This window comes from Macaca fascicularis, chromosome 10 (genome assembly GCF_037993035.2).
Source record: "Macaca fascicularis isolate 582-1 chromosome 10, T2T-MFA8v1.1".
In the NCBI taxonomy this organism is placed as follows: Eukaryota; Metazoa; Chordata; class Mammalia; order Primates; family Cercopithecidae; genus Macaca; species Macaca fascicularis.
This window is the reverse complement of record NC_088384.1, coordinates 109,456,715-109,475,842: the sequence shown is the minus strand read 5'-3', so window position 1 is coordinate 109,475,842 and position 19,128 is coordinate 109,456,715. Positions and strand designations below refer to the sequence as shown.

Below are 19,128 nucleotides of genomic sequence, written 5' to 3'. Positions count from 1 at the left end.
CATTACCACATCTCCAACGTCTAGAACGGTGATTGTACATGGTAGATATTTAGCAGATATTTGGTGAGTTAGTGACTTGAGTTTTTGCAAGGAGAGTTATAATCGTACCGAGCTTAAGCCAGTTTTCTTAATTTATGGACAACTTATTTTCAGTTTTAATAGTACACATAAAAACAATAAAACTGATAAGCACATGTAAACGCTTGAGTAATTATTGTTTTCTTTGAGACAGTCACTTGTTCCTGCTTTGCCTTACTCCAAACCTCAACTGGGGACGTCAGTTCATGGGATTCTATGTTCTGTTCTGACATCCTTGTCCATTGACCACCTTTAACATACATCTAAAGAACGAGATGGCAGGTCTACCCTTAAACCCCAGAGGTCACATTCCTTATAGAGGGAACATAAATCCCATTAAACACAGGACAAGTTTTGAGGCAGGATTGGCAACTGTTAAAAAGTCCTGAACATTCAGTGACATGGTTTTTCTTTTTCTTCTTATTTTCTGATCAACCTAGAGAGGAGCAACCAGTCACTCTGTCAGTTTTTCCTTTTATAAATAATAACAAACCATTCCTAACTTTTCCTACCTCACCTGAATAGATGAGATGCAAATTATGGAAGTCGTTAGAAATTTTTAAAAAGTTTTACTGTACTTTAAAAACTCTTTCATTTGAAATAATCACAGATTCACAGGAAGCTGTAAAAATAGTAGAGTCCCATGTAACCTCCCAGTTTCTCCCAGTGGAGATGTCAATCTTAAATAGCTGAAGTACAATATCAAAGCCGGGATGCCGACATTGGTACAATACTGCTAACTAGGCTACAGACATTAGTTTTTACAATGTGTGTGTGTGTGTGTGTGTGTGTGTGTGTTTGCGTGTGTAGTTCTATGCAATTTTATCCCTTGCATAGATTTGTGTAATTACCACCACAACCAAGATACAGACTGCTTGGAACAAAGAATAATGATATTAACAGCTACAGTGTGTTTGGTACCTACTACGTTACAAACACTCAGCTGGGTGTTTTATGTGCATTACTTCATTTAATCTTCCCGTCAATCTGGAAAGTCAGATGCTACATGTGTTTTACAAAGAAGTGAGCTGAAGCTCAGACAGCTTAAGTCACCTTGCACTGGTCACCTGTTTAGCCAGTGAACTGCAAAACTAAATCTGTTGGATGCCAACACTTGCCCTCTTTTAATAATTCTATGTTGGTGGATAGAGCTGGAGGTCATTATACTAAGCGGATTAATGCAGGAACAAAGGAACCAAATACTGCATGTTCTTACTTATAAGTGGGAGCTAAACATTGAGTACACATGGATGCCAAGAAGGAGACAACAGACATTGGGGCATATTTGAGGGTGGAGGATGGGAGGAGGGTGAGGACTGAAAAACCACCTATTGGGCCAGGTGCAGTGGCTTGCCTGTAATCCCAGCACCTGGGGAGGCAGAGGTGGGCGGATCACTTGAGGCCAGGAGTTCGAGACTAGCCTGGGCAACATGGTGAAACCTCTCTACTAAAAATACGAAAACTAGTTGGGCATGGTGGTGCGCGTGGTAATGCCAGCAACTCGGGAGGTTGAGGCAGGGGAATTGCTTAAAACCGGGAGGTGGAGATTGCGGTGAGCCCAGATCATGCCGCTGCACTCTAGCCTGGGTGACAGAGCAAGACTCTGTCTCAAGAAAAAAAAGAAAAATGACTTTTGCGTTATTATGCTGATTATCTGGGCGACAAAATTATCTGTACACCAAAACCCCAAGACACGCAATTTACCCATGTAACAAAGCTGCATAGGTACCCCAAAGAAATATAGATGAAGTTTTTTAAAAAAACAAAAAAGAATGAATACAATGCTTAAAAAAAAATCCATGTTGGAATTAAATTTAAGAAAAGTCAGTCCATAGCCTCACCATACTTCACAATTTGGTATATTTCCTCCTACTCTTTTTCCATGCAATGTGAATTTACACTTAATTGCTACAAAACTGTTGGCACAATTTCTATCTCACTTTTCTTGACTTAACATTACATCTTAAGTACACCATGAAAACCCTTCAGAATGATCACTTTCATTTTTGTTTGTTTGTTTGTTTTTGAGACAGAGTCTTGCTGTGTTGCCCAGGCTGGAGTGCAGTGGCGCAATCTCAGCTCACTGCAACCTCTGCCTCCCAGGTTCAAGCGATTCTCCTGCCTCAGCCTCCCAAGTAGCTGGGATTACAGGCATGCGTCACCGCACCCAGCTAATTTTTTGTATTTAGTAGAGACGCGGTTCACCACATTGGTCAGGTTGGTCTCAAATTCCTGACTTCAGGTGATCCACCTGCCTTGGCCTCCGAAAGTGCTGGGATTACAGGTGTCAGCCACTGCACCTGGCCTAGAATGATAACTTTCGAAGACTGCCCAATATTCCATTGCTCCATCACAGAACAAGATTTTTCTGATGCCCTATCATTGACCAATAAAATTACCTCCATGTCTTTATTATTGTAAGTATCACCACAGTGAACATGTTTGTGCAAAAATTTATGTGTGCAAAGCCAAAGATATTCTTAGGACTAGATTCAGAGATGTAGAATTACTAATTCTTTTGTTTTGTTTTGTTTTTGAGACAAAGTCTCTCTGTCAGCCACGCTGGAGTGCAGTGGCACCATCTCAGCTCACTGCAACCTCTGCCTCCCAGGTTCAAGCAATTCTTGTGCCTCAGCATCCCCAGTAGCTGGGATCACAGGCGCCCACCACCATGCCTGGCTAATTTTTGTATTTTTAGTAGAGACAGGGTGTCACCATGTTGGCCAGGCTGGTCTCAAACTCCTGACCTCAGGTGATCCACCCACCTCAGCCTCCCAAAGTGTTGGGATTACAGGCGTGAGCCACCGTGCTCGGCTATTTTATCATTCTTAATACCATTGCTTAAATATTCAGAAGGAATGTCTTTAAAATAGTACACTGGGCTGGGCATGGTGGCTCATGCCTGCAATCCCAGCACTTTAGGAGGCTGAAGTGGAAGGATCGTTTGAGCACTAGAGTTTGAGGCTACAGTGAGCTGTGGTTGTATAGAAAAAAAAAAAAAAAAAATTGTCGCAGATACTGTCAATCAGGAGCTGATGAATTAGAACCTCCAGGACAAATCTGGCCCAGCTGCCTGTTTTTGTAAATAAAGATTTATTGGAACACAACAGTCCCACGCTCTTGTTTACATATTGTCTATGGCTGCTTCACATTGCATCAGAGCTCAGTAGTTGCCAAAGAAGCCGTATGGCTTGCAAAGCTATAAATATTTACTCTCTGATCCCTTAACAAATTTTGCTGGCCTAATCAAAACCGCAGTTAGATACCATCTCACACCAGTTAGAATGGCAATTACTAAAAAGTCGGGAAACAGCAGATGCAGGAGAGAACGTGGAGAAATGGGAATGCTTTTACACTGTTGGTGGGAGTGTAAAGTAGTTCAACCATTGTCAAAGACATTGTGGCCATTCCTCAAGGATCTAGAACCAGAAACACCATTTGACTCAGCAATCCCATTACTGGGTATATACCCAAAGGATTATAAATCATTCTACTATAAAGACACATGCACATGTATGTTTACTGAGGCAGTGTTCACAATAGCAAAGACTTGGAACCAACCCAAATGCCCATCAATGATAGACTGGATAAGGAAATCTGGCACATACACACCATGGAGTAATATGCAGCCATAAAAAAGGATGAGTTCATGTCCTTTGCAGGGACATGGATGAAGCTGGAAACCATCATTCTAAGCAAACTATCACATGAACAGAAAACCAAACACCGCATGTTCTCACTCAGTAGTGGGAGTTGAACAATGAGAACACACAGACACAGGGAGGGGAACATCACACGCTGGGGCCTGTCAGGGGGTGGGAGGCTGAGAGAGGGATAGCATTAAGAGAAATACCTAATGGAGATGATGGGTTGATGGGTGCAGCAAACCACCATGGCACATGTATACCTATGTAACAAACCTGCACATTCTGCACATGTATCCCAGAATTTAAAGTGAAACAAAAAAATAAAAAAACTTTTTTGCTGGCCTCTGCTCTAGAAGAGAGTTATGCATAAGAGGTAATAGTGATGGAATTTGTCCAGAGAAGCCTTTTTCAACCCTGGTACTACTGACGTTTCAGGTCAAATAATTCTTCATCATGGGGGGCTGTCCTGTGCATTGTAGGATATTTGGCAGCAACCCTAGTCTCGACTCACTACTAATTATAGCAAGCATAGTCTCATGGCAGGGGCACATGCAAGAGAAGAGGCCATTATTATGTACAATGGAGCAAGTGGGTACAAGCTCTTAGATTTCTTGCTTTCTTGTGCCAGGGAAGAAGGCACACAGTTGGTATCTAATAAGTGTTCACCATTTGTTGTAATAATAGTTGCTGCTGTTAAGCTTGGAGATGACAATAAATATGGAGACATTCTTATCCTCTCTTCTTCCTTCCCTGGCTTTCCGTGGCTCTTGGAATAAGTCCTGGGTGAATAACTTCCTTTTCACACTGCTAGTGTATACAGAAAAGCAGCTCTATTATTTAAATTATCCAAGATCAAGGATGTAAAATGAAGGCTGCCCCTGGCCCCACGAGACATCCAAATAAATCTCACGGCTTCCAAATGTGACTGTGTCACCTTGGGATTAATACCAAGTAATCCAGTGCCAACATCAAGACAGTGAAAATAAGCATTTACTCTCCCGGAAAATCATTTTATACTGATTACAAGTTGTAGCCTGTCACTAGGATGTGAATTGAAAATGCGCACATTTGCAAGGTTAATATTTCTCTCTAAAGTCGCTCTCTCCACTGCCTCCCCACCCTATTCCCTGGCTCAAAAGGAACAGGAATTCCAAATAAATATTTGTGCTGAGGCATCCGTATTCCAACACACAAAGTTTAAACTTGCTTTGCATTTACCTCCATGACACCAGAACAGCATGAAAACAAGTGGCCATGGTCTAGAAAAGTCTTTTCAACCTCAGTGCTATTGACATTTCAGGCCAGACAATTCTTTGATGTGGGGGATGGTCCTGGGCATTGTAGGATATTTAGCAGCTTTCCCGGCCTCTACTCACTAGACGCCAGTGGGACCCCTTCCTTAACTGTGACAACCAAGATGGCTCTAGACATTGTCAAATGTCCCTGGGGGGCCAAGTCATCTCCCTGTTGAAAACCACAGGTCTGGAGATCTCAAAGCAAGTGGGTGGGCAACCCAATAAAATCAAGCAGCAGAGCATGGCCACCCGCCCACTATTCTAACTTCACCTTCTGCCACTACTTTTCTTCTAGTCTTTCACCCCAAAGCCGGCCATACTCTGTCACCTCCTCCTAGCATTTGCTAGTCTTGGCCACTCTGCCTGGAATTTCCTCTCCTAATTCATGCATTCTGGAAAATCACCACCTCAATGAAGTCTTCCATGACCACCCCTCTTTCAGGGCTAATGTGGACTTAGACACAATTTCCTCTGAATATACATCACCCTTTCAACAAGCAATAGAGACACAATTTTGTAGGAGTTGAGCTTCAAGTCTGGGCTTGAGTGAAAACTACATATAAGCCAGTTACACTTAGAAAATCTCTGAAATCCCCCTTGAATGTGGTATGAATGATATTGCAGAGTTAACTCTGTTTGGTCATTTTTACAAGTGCTGATGTTCTGAGAAGTACGGAATTACCTGAAAGAAAGGAACACTAGGAGGGGACCCTATCTGCAGATGTCTGGGTTTTCAGACATTCATACTTTTGGAAAATCTCCCATAACTAATGAGGAAAAGGTCACACATTCCAGTATGTTCCTGCTTGCCTGCAGGGTTTACTTCATTCTTTCTTAATATTGAACCTCTGCAAACTTAATATCAATGAATAATCGGCCACTGGAAGAGAATTAAACTACATAATGTAAGGGAAAGTACCTAAATATTGTACCTGGCATGTAGTGGGTACACAATACGGCCTTCTGAATTTAAACCTAAATTTAAGCTGGTCCTTGAAACTTATTGAGGTGGCCGGGTGTGGTGGTTCATGCCTGTAATCCCAGCACTTTGGTAGGCCAAGGTAGGCGGATCACTTGAGGTCAGGAGTTTGAGACCAGCCTGGCCAACGTGGTGAAAAATGCTATCTCTACTAAAAATACAAAATTAGCCAGGTGTGGTGATGGGCGTCTATAACTCCAGCTACTTGGGAGGCTGAGGTACGAGAATTGCTTGAACCCGGTAGGCGGAGGTTGCAGTGAGCCGAGGTCACCTGGGCGACAAAGCAAGACTCCATCTCAAGAAAAAAAAAAAAGAAATGAAAGAAAAGAAGAAGAAGAAAGTTAAAGAGGCGACTATGTTCAACTGGCGTTTTCTCCTGTGACTGACTGTCAGGCTCTCGGCTGTGGGTTTCACCCACCTTCAGTGTTGTGTCATCACAGTAGATGTGGTTGCTTTTATGTTTTGATGCATATTTCCCATTAACTGTGACTTACTTGAGGGCAGAGGACCTGCCTCATTTATTTTTATACCTCCAAAGCCCACCACAGAGCAAATGTCCAATAATGTGTGTGTCATTTAAGTGAAAGAACAAGAAATATGAGTTTGAATGAACAGCATCTTCAGTGTCCTCCACCTACAATTTAAAAATTCTTCACCTACTGAAGAGAAACGTTGTAAGATGCTGTCTCTTATGGAATCTGTGTATTGTATTACAACCCTGTGACACAATCTGCAACAGTGGAATGACTGAAGGGACTGCTATGATGGGAGCTTCCTGAGTCAGTTTGATAGGGATGAGTACATCTGATCATCTGACCATACTCTTAGTTATCTTTTTTTTTTCTTTTAAGAGACAAAGTCTCGCTCTGTCACCCAGGCTGGAGTGTAGTGGTATGATCTCGGCTCACTGCAACCTCTGCCTCCCGAGTTCAAGCAATTCTCCTGCCTCAGCCTCCTGAGTAGCTGGGACTACAGGCACATGCTGCCACGCCCAGCTAATTTCTTTTGTATTTTAGTAGAGATGGGGTTTCACCATGTTGCCCAGGCTGGTCTCGAACTCCCGAGCTCAGACAATCCGCCCACCTCGGCCTCCCAAAGTGCCAGGATTACAGGCGTGAGCCACTGTGTCCGGCCTAGTTATTTTTTAAGTTATCATTTTCACCCCCACTCTTGCCACGCCCACCCGAGAGTCACTGCAACTGTAGGCGAGAGGCAATAATGAAGTTTTCACTTCAAGAGGGGAGTCCAAGTGTCAGGTTGGTTTCTTCCCAAATCGAGACTTGAGAGCAAAAGAGGTCCAGGTGCTCCCCAGCCCGGTCTTGATTTACCCCAGCTGGCCTTTGCCTAGAGAACAAATGGAAAAATGGCCTTTTCCTGTAACTGCTGTTCTGTCATGTCTAAACAGGTACCCGAGCTTTTACTTTGGTGACATCCAAGCAAGGAAGTCCATGGTGGAAACCGTCTTCAAAGAATATCCCCATGTAGAATCAAGGGAAAATAAAACAGATCTTAACATGATCCTGAAGCCAGGTCCCAGGTGGTCAACAGAGGCCACAGGTAGGAAGAAACTTCCAGTGTCATTTCTTCTAGGGAGGCACTGCTTTTTAGACCACTGTTTTCTACATTGTGTACAGTGAACACAGGGGAAGTTTGTTGGTGGAAAGCGAGATCCTGTGGAGCTCGGTATGCCGGGAATTGGCTTTGGGATGTTAGTGAAAATTCAAGTGGAAGTGATCGCTGCCCACTTCTAAAGACGCTGTCTGTATCGGCAGGTGTGTGAAGTCAGGAGCCAGGCAGAAGGAAGCGGTGGCCGTGTTTCCAGACCTCTGAAACCCGATGACATCTGAAAGGGTTAATTCCAAGGTACACCACGGGCTATTCACACAGAGGGAGGGAAAGAAAAAGAATTTATATCCCTTTCATATATAAAAGGAAACAGATGTGATTTTCTTTACAAAAGAGCATTTCATTAAAAAAAAAAAAAAAAAGGCTAGGCGAGGCAGAGTTAACATAACCATTATTCTCCATCTCAGGAAAAGCAAATCCTGTTTGCCTGTCATTATAGAAGGTAGCAAAATCCTTTCATCCAGTGATTAGTTGTAAACATTCCGCCGCCTTCTGGGAGCAGGCCTCTGTTTCCCATCTTACACCGAAGCCATTTTCTTAGACTAATGTTTTATACACACAGCTCAGATACAATGCAAACTCCCGGTACCCCAAAGGCAACGGGGCATTCGTTTATACTAAATCAGAAGTGTCGCCCTTGACAACCTGCAGCAGTGAAACATTTATTCAGTCTTGCATTCCTGGCACTTAGAATTATTTCTTTCATGCCTGATAGCCAAATTACAATATGGCAGGTTTCCCTGGAGCCATAGGATCATTAGTGCCAGCTCACAACATACTTTCAACTGATATGGCATTTCATGTACAGCTGCCAATCAAAAAATGGGATATGCAAATGAGGATGGGAGCATTGGTGTACAATTCCTGTACCGTGAGCTCCTCACAGATTTCCTTAATGACTAGCAGTCATTCCGCTGAGTAGAAGAAGTGGAAAGAACACAGAGGAAAATTCCCCCAGGAAGCCAGTTGCAAGAGCCAGAAGTTTTTACATTTGATTTCCATATTTATTCTCTTTCTTGCCCCCTCTGTGTGTTTCTAAACAGTAGGTCTAAAAATACTTGAGCAGGGCTTGTTACATAAATACAGAGCCTTGCCATTGCAGTTGAGGCTCTCAGGCCATGCTAAAAGGTGAGGGGTGAGTTCTGTCTAAATACTGTGTGAGACCCAGGGCCTGGCCTTCTGCAGTGGAGGAGCCAGGCTCATTTGGAGGCAGGGGGAACAGCCGATTGGAATGCTGTCTTAAAAATGAAGGTGCGGCTGAGACTATGGGTCTAACGCCCTCGTCCTACGGACTGGGAGGTGGGACACCATCTTTGTGTCTGGAGTGATCTGGTCTCTACTTTCCTCTCCAGGCTTGTCTGGGCCACTCTCCTGCTTTGCTCACTAGACTCCAGCCTCTCCAGCTTTCTTTTCGGATTCTCGAAAGTTCCAGGCTCCTTCCTGCCTCAGGCAGGCCTGGGCTTTGTTCGTCATGGTTATTTATCCCTGGTCCCTGGCTCAGAAGGAGTTAAATCAAATTGATGGAATGAATAAGTGAAGCTCCCCATGGACCAAGTACTGCCTAACCAGGTAAAGCTTGGATTGGAAACCCTGGGTTAAAACTGGAGCCCTAACAGCGACCTTAAAAACATCTCCAGGGTGACAGGGGATAAGAGAAAGATTCTTAAGGAAGAATTGTGAGGAAGGCTGTCACGCCCCACGCCTGAGAATGGTATTCCCATTCTTCCCGTGACTGCTTAGTATGGAGCATTGTCCTTTCACCATCTGACGGCTGTGATCTGCGTTTCCTACACGGAGGGAGGCGTGAGTGCTCCTTTGGGGCGCCCCAGTATCTCCATTAGCCTTTTTCTTTCTGTGGGGGTGGAAATATATACTTAGCCAGTGTCTGTGCAGTACTCACTTCTGAATTTTCCTTTATTTTCCAATTCTGAGAAGCTGAAATATCATAAGTCAATAATATGACATTCCAAAGAGAAAAAAAAACATCCCTTTTAAGAAAGCTTTAACTCCTTTCTGCCTCTTGTTTTTATATTATTCCTACCACACGTGGCATGCTTTCCCCATATATCTAGATCTGGGTTAACTCCTTTGTATTTTACAATGAGAAAGTACAATATCATTTAATTGTAGACTTAGATGTATCCTCCATTGATGTCTAAAAAAACCACTGAGGATGCTAAGTAATGCAGGTACCACCTGGATCATTATTGCTTTATCTCATTTTTGGTCAGGGGGCATTTTTACTTACAACTTCAAGGGTGAAGCAGGCCTCACAATCATTTTGTAAAACTGAACTCAGGCCCAGAGAGGTCAGGCCCCTTGCTGAAGTCACAGAGCTGGGAAGTGGTCAGGCAGGGACTAGACATCAGGAAAATGGATGGCAAACCCAGTACGTGAGTCACAGACACTGCTCGTCAAGGTGAAGCCATAAACAAAGAAGATACAGACTGTATGATGCTCTCCCCACCAAAAAATTAAATGATTAAAATTGCTGCATTCGAATCTTAGTTTGATCTAAATAAACGAGTCTGAATCTGGCTAAAAGTGAATGGCTTCGTTCATGAAACAATTTGGGGCTGTAGTTTTGGAGTTTCCAGTCCCAGTCACATTCCTCTCCTTCAGTAATGAATGTCTTCCTTTCTTCCCCGTCTAGTCTCTTCCTGCTATTTGTAAGCAAGAACTGGCTCACGGCTCCCAACTGTGTGCTCCCCACATAAATTTTCCTGTTTCTGGAAGAAATCTCTGCCTCTCCCAGCTCCTGGGAAATCTGATCGGCTCTCACACCTCCCCTTGGCCAACGTCTTGCATTTTTGTCTCTGGGGGCCTTCCTTGGGCACCATTCCTATGTCTTCGGGTTTCGAAAATAGCGAAAAGGTGAAATGCAGAGCCCCAGGTGGACCTCACATGTCATCCGGAAGAGTGTTTGGGAACAAGTTAAACTGGCAAAGTAAGATCTGGCTTACTTTGGGAAGCCTAGCTTTTTAGTTACCTCCTAAAATTATATTAAGGGAACAGTTAATCATTTATCCTGGTAAACTTCCAGGATTGAAATAATTAGCAAGCTTAAATAGATGGAGTGCTTACGAGGAAATGGAAACAGGGCTTTTTTTTTTGTAATAACAATTATTATTATAGTTATTATTTTTTGGAGATGGAGTCTCACTCTGTCACCAGGCTGGAGTGCAATGGCATAATCTCAGCTCACTGCAGCCTCCACCTCCAGGGTTCAAGAGATTCTCCTGCTTCAGCCTCCCGAGTAGCTGGGATTACAGGCATGAGCCAACATGCCCAGCTAATTTTATTGTGTTTTAGTGGAGATGGGGTTTCGCTGTATTGGCCAGGCTGGTCTCGATTTCATGGCCTCAAATGATCCACCCTTCTCGGCCTCCCAAACTGCTGAGATTACCAGCATGAGCCACCACACCAGGCCCGTAATAACAAGCAAGTAGTTACAAAATAAAAGTCATGGATTTATTCACCCCTATGGAACTTCTAGGGTATTTGTAAGAACTTCTAGGGTACATCTCAAGATTAGGACTATATTCAGGCTGATGACAGACTACCAGTAAAAATGATGCCTAATATTTGTGTAGTCTTTCTGATAGATAAAGCATTTTCTTTTTCTTTTTTCTTTCTTTCTTTCTTTTTTCTTTTTTTCTTTTCGAGACAGAGTTTTGCTTTGTTGCCCAGGCTTGAGTGCAGTGGCATAATCTTGGCTCACTGCAACCTCCGCCTCCCAGGTTCAAGCAATTCTGCCTCAGCCTCCCGAGTAGCTGGGAACTACAGGCGCATGCCACCATGCCTGGCTAATTTCTTTTGTATTTTAGTAGAGACGGGGTTTCACCATGTTCCCCAGGCTGGTCTCGAACTCCGGGCCTCAGGCAATCCACCTGCCCTGGCCTCCCAAAGTGTTAGGATTACAGGCGTGAGCCACTGTGCCTGGCCGAGAAAGTAGTTTCATAGAGAGTCTCGCAAAAGCCCTGTAAAAGAGAGATCGGTATCCCATTTTGCAGATAAGGAAGCACGCTGAGAGGAGCAGTGACTTGGCCAAGGTTGTAGAACTGGGAGCTAGAGAAGTCCTGTCTCAAATCCAAGTCGTAGGACTCTGTCCTTCCCCACACACCAGGTTATCTCTTTGGTCATGAGAGTCTGCGGTTTTGCAGTCACATGTGCAGCGGTTACTATTAATTCATCTTTAGAACTATATGATCCTGGTCTCCTGCAGTGCTGAGTGATATAATCCAGACAGGAAACTGTGGCCCGGGGGGAGCCACAGAGTGCCTGAGAAAGGCCACCAGGGCCCGTGAAGAGCAATTTGAATGTCATTATCCTGAAGCTTCTCTTTCTCGTCTGACCTCCCCTTGCAGCTGCTCTGTGCTCTCTTTGGGTCTCTATTTTCACTCTGTGTTGTGTTGGCTCATATGGTGGGATAATCTTGGGACAGCTTCATTGATTTCTTCCCCTTTCTCCAGTTCTTTTAACCACTGGGACAGTTCCGTGTTTGGATGGGAGATAGTCACGGAGGAACCTGAACCTGAGGGCAGAGGAATGGAACTTTGGGTTTTGGAGAGTCAAAGGCCAAGGGCATGGCCAAATCACAACAGATTTGGTGGAACGTTTCCTGAGCCCCCCTGTATCCTTACTTAGCCCCGACCCCAGCACCAGCAGGGAAGGGATGCCGGGATTTGAGGAGCAAAAAGATCCTCTCAGGAACACAAGAGAGTAAGTTACTGGGATAAGTCTCTGAAAAGAACTCTGAAGTTTGACTGCCTACCCCTAGGTGGCGTTAGACCTAGGAAGGGCATGGAAAGACTCCCCAGGTAAGTTTGAGGGGCAAGGGAGACCCATACTTGCAGCACTGGGAAGCCCTCAGAATTCCACCTGCAAGGAGGGTGTGAGCCAGCCTGTCTCAATTTTCATAGCCTTAGAATAGCTTTTTGCAACAGCCAACATTTTCCTTGTCCCCCAAAAAAGTACAGAGTTTAACTGAGAAGAAACAGCTGGCAGAGAAAGCAATGCCCACAAAGGGACAGGGTCTTGGGACAGCAGGTAACCCTGTGGATTTGGGAATGGGGACATCTCTGTGGATGCAGTGTAGGAAGAGCAGTCCCTACTACCTGCCAGTAGGGACCATACACAGACACCAAAGGTCATGGGGAGGAAATGAACACTGAGGACCAGACAAATCGCCAATTTCTCCCTTAACTCGTCCCTACCTAAGTCATAAAAGCAATCCAAGTAAAGGCAAGTGGGAAATTCTTGAATTAACCAACAAGACCCTGCAGTAACTGAGGTATTTTCTTCCCTCTAGACATAAGGAGGGTTCCAAGAAAGAAATTAAATTAATTTATAGGATAAAAATGAAGCAAGTTATATTTTTCACACACTGGAGCTTGTGCTCTGTGAAGATTGCACCTGACATATGCATTTAATTGCTGGTTTCCTTACCAGAGAGCAAGCATGGTGCATGGCAAGAGGAGGCAGTCCATTTATTTTCGTTGAATGAAGGCATGAATGATTCAGGATGCGAATACAAGTTGGATTCCAGAAAACGATATTAGAGGCAGTGGTAGACATTTACTGGCAAGCAAATGGGTTCATTTTCTGCCTTTTGTATGTGAGGTCTTTGTGGATGATGTACAGTAGACCTGACGTACAGTCTAACTGCTAAAGTGAGTGACAGGGGTGAAGAGAAAGTGGCGAGGTCTAGAAAACTAAGACCAATTAAAGTCAGGAAACAACAGGTGCTGGAGAGGATGTGGAGAAATAGGAACACTTTTACACTGTTGGGGGACTGTAAACTAGTTCAACCATTGTGGAAGACAGTGTGGCGATTCCTCAAGGATCTAGAACCAGAAATACCATTTGACCCAGCAATCCCATTACTGGGTATATACCCAAGGGATTATAAATCATTCTACTATAAAGACACATGCACACGTATGTTTATTGCAGCACTATTCACAGTAGTGAAGACTTGGAACCAACCCAAATGGCCATCAATGACAGACTGGATTAAGAAAATGTGGCACATATACACCATGGAATACTATGCAGCCATAAAAAAGGATGCGTTCACGTCCTTTGTAGGGACATGGATGAAGCTGGAAACCATCATTCTAAGCAAACTATTGCAAGGACAGAAAACCAAACACCGCATGTTCTCACTCATAGGTGGGAATTAAACAATGAGAACATTTGGACACAGGAAGGGGAACATCACACACCGGGGCCTGTTGTGGGGTGGGGGGAGTGGGGAGGGATAGCATTAGGAGATATACCTAATGTAAATGACAAGTTACTGGGTGCAGCACACCAACATGGCACATGTATACATATGTAACAAACCTGCATGTTGTGCACATGTACCCTAGAACTTAAAGTATAATTAAAAAATATATATACATATTCAAAAAAAAAAAAAAAGAAAAGAAAACTAGCAGCAATTTACATGTGCTGGGGACCTACTTCATGATTGGTATTTTATATATATTTTATACATTCTCTTATTTAATCATCAATCTGAGGTGGGAATCATTATCCTTGTTTTACAGATGTTACAGCCAAGATTTCGCGGATGAATGAGTCACACAAAGTCACAGAGCTACACAATGCTGGATCCTGAATTAGAATCACAAACGCAGGATTCTGCATAGGATGGACTCAAAATACAGTCTGAATTGACGAGACCAGTATAGTCATTACTATAGTATCTATTTTCTTATAAGTGGTTTCTAGTTTTTTTGGGAAAGAGAGGATTCCCTAATGAAACAAATGATAGTGATAATATAATAATAATGGTTATTATTTTTAAAATGAGATGTACAAAACTGCCATTCTCTTGAACCATTACAAAATAAATATTTCATAAATATGCAGAAAACTGTTTACCTGCTTGTAGATGAAGTATTGGCAATGAAGTTCATTTTTCCAGAATCCCATCATCAAAGTGATCACTTGGATAATCAGCTGGGATAATCTGAACTTGAAAAGAGAATTCTTCATCCCTACCTTCTGCCCCATTATTCTTTTTACTGTCTTTGTTGGATTTTATTAAACGAAGGATGAAAGCTCCTTCTTTTCGCATTGTGTGTTAGAAAGAGTCCTGGCTACGCTATACAACAGTGTTTCACAATCCTCAGCCATTTGGGAAGCAATTTTTATAAATTTTGCCATGTTTGAGAGTCACCCCTATGTTCAATTATTTCCTTAATATTCTTTTTAGAGAAATTAACATACTTTAAAAAACTACCTCATTCTAAGCAATAATTCATACTATCATGGATGTATTGAGTATATTTTTATTTTGCTTTATATAAGACTCTGTAGCTGCTAAAATAAGAAAGCCTTTGTTTTTTGTTCACATTTTACCTAAAATCACCTCTATTGCAGTAGGAGTCCCATATCTTTGGAAACACTCTTATGAAAGAATTTACCATAGTTTTAAATAAACCTTTTATAACACATATGCACACACACACCCTCTCCCACCATCAACCTTCAAGTTCAAGTTAGGCTTCTCTTGAAGTTGGTGACATTGATGTTGAAATGCCTTAAATTATTGTTGCTAGGTAAACAGATACAGGTTATGCCATCTATTTTGAGAACCAGTTTCACAAAACTAGTTTTTGGCAGGACGAAAGTTTTCGCTACACATTTCCTTTCCAAGTCTTTTCTCCACGGTTTCCTGCATTTGTGATACTCAGTGATTTTTCTGCTTTGGCTCCTGATGTTACAGGAGGGAAATCGATGGTAAGATCATAAAGTCTTTGGAAGAAAGAGGGTTTTAATCACAGATATGTTTGATAATTATTAACCAGCAAGCCCTGTGGAAGAAAGCCATTTTTCCCCATAGACTATTGGGGTTGTTTTGACCTTCCCCCCACGGTGTCAAAGGTGTTCCATAGAAACTTTCCCATTTGACTTAATTGCTGTTTAATTCCTAAAACATTGCTTCAGTTAGACATCCTGATTTATGGCACCACTGGGCTTCTCTTGGCAAAGACATCCCAAGAGACTGTCCACTTCTAATTGACTGATTTTAAACAAGCTCATCTCTTCTGCTCTGCAAACTTCAGACTGTTCTTAAGAACATCTGAAATGCTAGATCCTTGAGTTAGTGTCAGATTATTTTCTGTGACTCAAATTAACCTAATAATCTGAGTGACAACTTAATTAATTTATCCACTCACTCTATATTTATTGTGGGCCTTTATTTATTTACTTATTTATTTTTTGAGACAGGGTTTCACTCTGTCACCCAGGCTGGAATGCAGTGGCACAATCACGGCTCATTTCAGCATTTATCTCCCGGGCTCAGGTGATCCTCCCACCTCAGTCTGCTGAGTAGCTAGAACTACAGGGACGTATCACCACAGCCGGCTAGTTTTTGTAGAGATGGGGTTTCGCCCTGATGCTCAGGCTGGTCTCGAACTCTTGGGCTCAAGCCATTCACCCACTTCAGCCTCCCAAAGTGCCAGGATTACAGGCATGTACCACCATGCCTGGCTTACTGTGGGCCTTTTATGTAGCAAGCACTGTGCTAGGTGAGAGAGATGAAGAAAATAAAATAAAAAATAAACAAAAAACCCACATGGTACCTGTGCTCACTAAGTGGAGGCCAGTGTTTGAACAGCCAGGATGGGATAGGAAACATTTATTCCAGTGTTTCCCAAGAAAGAATAATTTGTTTACTGTCCTCACAAATTTTTTCTATATCCTCATATCATCTCTCATATTATTTTTCTTTAGTGTTTTATTTACATCAAGTGACTTTTAAAAAATGTAAATATCTTCTTTCCCTTGTCCTAAGCAACATCTGTAAGGTAATAGGTTCCACGTGGCAGTTATATTTTTTAAAAGACATATTACAATAAGTTTGGTGATCAATAAATAGACAATTCTAACAAAAATTATTCATTAACTGTCCTACTTCAAATTTCATTTATTACCAGAGGTGTATGTTTCACATTTTGGAAAACACTGATTTAATTTTCAGATGAAGCCATTGAACTTCTGTCATGTGAAAAACACTACACAGGGTTTTAACTTTGTTATGAATTTTCAGAGACACACTGAAACAGGGAGAAAACCTGTTGGGGCTTAAAGGTACAAATTCAGTAGCAATTTGAAAAGTTTTTTTTCTGGCTTCCAGTTTAAGGTGTGGGAGATTTTGAATGACATTTTCCTTGGCTAATCATTTAGCTTGTGCTCTGCATTAGGTTCTATTACTACTATTATTATTATTATTATTATTATTATTATTATTATTTTGATACAGAGTTTTGCTGTGTCACCCAGGCTGGAGTGTAGTGGCACAATCTTGGCTCACTGCAGCCCCCACCTCCTGGGTTCACGCGATTCTCCTACATCAGCTCTCCAAGTAGCTGGGATTACAGGCGCATACTGCTATGCCTGGCTATGTTTTGTATTTTTATTAGAGATGGGGTTTCATCATGTTGGCCAGCTGGTCTTGAACTCCTGACCTCAGGTGATCTGCCTGCCTCGGCCTGCCAAAGTGCTGGGATTACAGGCGTGAACCACCGTGCCCGGCCTAGGTTCTATTATTTTTGTTTTTTTGAACGGAATCACCGAGTGAAAGTTGAAGTTTCTCTCATCTTAGGATATTCTGTCTTCACATTTCCCATAGTGGAAAGAAAGAATACTTATCCCTGAGACATTGAGACAAGCATCTAATCCGGGGCCAGCAAACTATAGCCAAGGGACTTGGCCAGTAGTAGCCTTCTGTTTTTTTGAGACAAGGTCTCACTCTGTCACCCAGGCTGGAGTGCAGTGGCCCGATCATGGCTCACGGCAGCCTTGACCTCCTGGGCTCAAGCAGTCTTCCTATCTCAGCCTCCCGAGTAACTGGGATTACAGGCATGCACCACCACGCCCAGCTAAGTTTTTGTATTTTTTATAGAGAAGGGGTTTTGCCCTGTTGCTCAGGTGTCTCTCGAAATCTTGGTCTCAAGTGATCCGCCCGTCTTGGCCTCCAAAAAAGTTGAGATTGCAGGTGTGAGCCACCACACCCAGCCCAGCGGCCTGTTTTTGTAAAGTTTATAAACCTCAGGTTGTGTATCTGCAACAGAGACAGCAAAACCTTGAAAGCCTAAGATATTTACCATCAAGCCCTTTAAAGAATGAGTTTGCTGACATCTGAAAGTCGATAGATTCTGGGTAAGCAAGGAAAAGTCAAGCAGTAGTATTGCTTCCAAGCTACCGAGTGAGAGAGCTCTGATTTGCTTGGGGACTGTAAGAAAGTCACAGGGGAATGTAGAACTCCCCAACAGGTCACAAGAAGAAGTACTTAAGGCAGAGAGCTTGGAACTGAAGTGAAGGTCTCATTGGTAGGCTTGCTCCTTCTCTAGCCCATCAGGCAGGATTCCTTGATGCAGCAGAGAGAGCAAGTGTAAGGTTCTGGAAAGGGACTGTAAAATGTTGCAGTATCAGAATGAGGCCTTGACTTACACAAGTCTTGTTCAAACTATCCATGTTTGAGTTAGACTTGCAATGACTCCTCGCTTGTTTTCATGAGGCCAAGCATATCTTGTTGTCAGTGAAGTACACCACGATTGTGTGAGGCACACTGACCCACAGCATCCAAAGAAGGGAGATGGCCACCGATTTTTGCTATTCCTCCCATGGAGAGGAGACTGTTTCCACGCTTTTTGAATTTGGCCTAGACCTGTGATTCACTTTGACCCATAGGATGCAAAAGAGGTAACTTCTGAAGCTAGGTCATAAGAGACTTTGTAACTTCTGTGGGCTTCTGAGAGTGCTTGCTCTAGGGAAAGTTGGCACCATGTAAGGAGTCTGACTGTGTTGAAACCACCATGTTGTGAGGAAGCCAGATTAGTCACATGGGGTGGCCGTGCACATGAGTGTGCACATACATGTACATACACACACAAGTGAGGTGAAGGGGAGATGCCCAGCTAGCTCTCAGTTGTTTCAACCATTCTAGCTGAGATACCAGATACGAGTGGAGAAAGCCAACTGGAAGTAAAGGTTTCAAGTGATTCTAGCCCAAGCAACTGCATGAGAGACCCTAAATGAGACATCCTAGCTGAGTCAGGTCAGCTCCTAGGCTGTGAGAGATAATAATAAATTATTTTTTAAGCCTCTAAGTTTTGGGAAGATATGCAGAAGAGAATATCCTCGTTACCTGGAGGCCCCAAGAAGTCAGACAAGACGGCGGGATCCTAGCAGTAACTCGTGGTGATTCAGATACATGGTCCCTGCTCATCTCTCCAGCTTGGTTTCACATCACTGTTCCTGTTGCTTATTACAAGGATGGTCCATTTGTCAACACTTTCCCGATTTTAGCACAGAAAGCCCCACATCCTGGGAAATTCCTCAGTCCAGAGCAAACCAGGACAGTTGGTCACCCTAGGTATGACATGACAAATTTCTTTCTGTTCTTCAAACACACCAAGTCCTTTATGCTTTAGAGCTTTAGTGCAAATTGGTATCCCTGTCTGGAATGTTCTTCCTCCCTCTT

General features: G+C 43.0%; 1 protein-coding gene across 3 annotated transcripts in view; it reads right to left on the bottom strand.

Annotated features, from left to right (window-relative positions):
- Window positions 1-19,128, bottom strand: part of TSHZ2 (teashirt zinc finger homeobox 2) — a 507,982-nt gene that overhangs the window by 90,307 nt on the left and 398,547 nt on the right. Inside the window, exon 3 of one of the 3 annotated variants that reach the window (XM_065523321.2) lies at window positions 7,072-7,874. The exons of the other annotated variants lie outside the window; for them this stretch is intronic. The gene's annotated coding sequence lies outside the window, so the exon portion shown is untranslated. Of the gene's footprint in view, window positions 1-7,071; window positions 7,875-19,128 lie in introns of those variants that run through there. 3 annotated transcript variants of the gene reach the window in all.